We start from the raw sequence: 2900 nt of genomic DNA, 5'->3' as shown, positions 1-2900 counted from the left end.
TTTTGTCTTTTCTGGTTTTAGGGACTCAAGCCAGGGTAGTTGATTTTCATTCTGTCGGAGAGGTAAGGGAAGGAACGCTTCAGTACGCAACTTCCCCCCTCCTTATGGAAACTCTTCTTTTTTGCATGCATCAATGGCAGAAAAGGAGTCAGAATACTGGAAAAAATTTTCACTTCTCTCTCCAGTCACCCACCTCCTCAAGAATTTCTCTAAGAATGTGACTAAACCAAAGCACTTGTTGGAAAGTTACAAAGGAGAAGCGTCAAGCTGGTGAAGCCAGCGGGAGCTCTACATGCAGCAGGGTAAGATGCTGATCAGCTTCAGACTGTGTTCTGTTTAACCCTGCAGCTTTATGGGTTATTATGTATCAAGCTACTTCATGGGGGCACGGCCCTTATGAGAAGGCTTTACCGTCTCTTTATATCTCTGTATTTTATCAGACCTCCTGATACCTTCCTCTTCTCTGTCCCTTTTCCCCTCACCCTAAGTGTAGCTTATATCTGCTCATAAACCAATAGTTCATTCCCTGTTCTTTTCTGTAATTAAGTGCTGTCTTTGCAAAATGTGACTGATGACCTCTGCTGAAGAGCTCTGGTGTTCCCGTGTATTCACAGTTGTCTTGTTGGACAATACTTGGCTACAGAAGTAATAAAAGTCTGTGCCTAAACAGTTACCTTAGGACATTAGCAGCGCTGTGACATTTGTCCTACTTCCCTTACTTATGCCATTCATTGGTTCTGAAGTCCTGGGAATTACTGAAATCCAGTTCCTCAGGCCCAGTTGGCTGCCCTAACAGAAAGGTTTATTTTGACAATTCCAGAAATTCAAACATGCTGTCACACTGGAGCTTGCAATAAATGCTATGAAAAGAATAGCCCCTCTGCAGTCCTTTTAATCACAGCAGCTCTCCCACTTTGCATTACTGGGAGATTTCCCCTTAAACGAGAACTGGGCAGCATGTTCTGCCATCCTTGAGTCCTGGGATTGAGTGCTTTGCAGGGGAAAGTACTGTTCTGCCCAGTCAACGGCATCTAAAAGGGGAAATGGAAAGCAAAAAATTCCCTGGCAAGTATAATCCCTGTTTCAGAACTCTGAGTGCAGATTCCCAGAAGCCAATAATTGCTTTTTCTCTTATCAGTGGAAAAATTACAGAGAGAGTGTGAGCAGCCATTCCTGTGCATTGATCCGGCAAGTGCTGAGCCGTTCTCTCTAAGTGTACTTCATCCAGCTGCCTGTATGTACAAGAAGATTACACAGCTCCCTGCTGACCAGAAGGGTGGATGTATAAAACTATAAACAGGGAATTTTTACTAGCAGGAAAAGGCTAGCAAAAATCACTATGAACAGCTCACCACAGTTCCATGCCTCCAGCACATAGGTATAATTCGGGAATCCATACAGCGCATCAGGATCGCTGCCTCAGCAGTTCCAGGAACCTCTTTCAATGCAGGAACCACTGATTTCTGTATCAGTACCACAAGCCATTAAAAGCTTGGACTTACTGGATCTTATTTTTAGAATGATTTATGGGTATTTGTTTATTCATTTCTTTTGAGGATTCGAGGTGGTTTTAATTGCATTTTACTTGGCACACAGTTTCAAAATTAATCACCTTAAAATAGGAACGACTTTATGGGACGTATCTATTACACAACTGTCACAAGCACAGCCTCTTTCCATTATTTCTTATTTTTCATAACATATTTTACAACTGTAATTTTCATGTCTCACATTTTTGTCTCCCATTTCCTATGTCCCGTGGTTAAATTTTGACCATAAATCTTACACTGCTTTGTTAAAAATAATAGGTCTACTATGTTTCTTCATTTAACAACCTGCTAGATTAATAGTGTCTTCAAAACAATTAAATATGGCTCTGTGGCTTAATATTCCCAGTTTTAGTGCACTGTGAAGGAGAGACTATAGCTATTTTCATTTATAGAGTGCTCACGTTTCACATGCTGTCTGGCAGTTTGTGTCTGACACCTTGGTACTGAAATCCTTTTCTTGTACAAGAAGGGTAATACCAAAAAAAAGCTTCTTGAGCAGTTTTGGAAATCAAGTGACAGAAATCATTGGATGCTAGAATTTTAAATGTGTTATCACAGCAAAAAAGGCTTGGGCAGCTTTGGGCTGCATGACGCAAGCTATTATAATGTGAAGCTAAAGAGGAGGTGGGCTTTTGGGTTGCAGGGGCAATGTTCTACACCTGCATGGCAGCAGTGGGAAGGTCTGGGGCGCTTGTGGCACCTCCATTACCTGCAGTGGTGATGGACCAGATTGCCCTTAGGCTGCAGCCAAGACCCCACTGCATGAGGATGGTTGTACCACTGACCATTCAAGCATGCAGGAAAGGGTGGGTTTCCTTTAAAATTTGGTTCTTCTATATCCAGGCTTTGGGGTTTGGATGGTTTTGGTGGGTTTGGTGTTTGGTGGTTTTTTTGTTTCGTTTTGGGTTTGTTTTGTTTTGTTTTGTTTTTTTTCAGTAGTATGACTACAGCCCTTCAACTGAAAGGTCTTTAAGCATGGCCTTTTTATTGTGCATTCTCACAATGTTGCTACAATAGGCTCCAGTCCGTGAATCATGAATGGGACCTGGACCATCACTGAAATGCAAATAGGAACTAAGTTCAAAAATGAGGGCGTTCTTTTCAGCTGCATCCTGTGCTAAGGAGCTGGTCTATATTGCTGTGGGTTTAATGCTTGCACTGTAGGCCTCCTGCATCCCTAACAACTTGGGGAAAAAAGTTATTTCTCCTTTTCATGAAGCTAGCAGTTATCGGGCTGGAAACCCGAGCCAGTTGTGTAGATGCACTCTGATTTCACAAGAACAGGATCTGGGTCTCCAGTTTCCCTGCCTCACGGAAGAGGATCTGCCCCTTGCTTACTCTGAGATGAGG

The 2900-nt window shown here is 42.5% G+C and overlaps 1 long non-coding RNA gene across 1 annotated transcript; it reads left to right on the top strand.

Annotated features, from left to right (window-relative positions):
• The first annotated feature begins 94 nt into the window (after positions 1-94).
• On the top strand, positions 95-1506 carry LOC115604707. The gene is made up of 2 exons (XR_003990386.1): positions 95-302; positions 1139-1506. It is a non-coding gene; the product is annotated as an uncharacterized LOC115604707 (long non-coding RNA).
• The last annotated feature ends 1394 nt before the right edge of the window (positions 1507-2900 follow it).

This window comes from Strigops habroptila, chromosome 3 (assembly GCF_004027225.2).
Source record: "Strigops habroptila isolate Jane chromosome 3, bStrHab1.2.pri, whole genome shotgun sequence".
NCBI lineage: Eukaryota > Metazoa > Chordata > Aves > Psittaciformes > Psittacidae > Strigops > Strigops habroptila.
The sequence above is the reverse complement of the archived record's forward strand: the minus strand, read 5'-3'. Positions and strand labels throughout refer to the sequence as shown.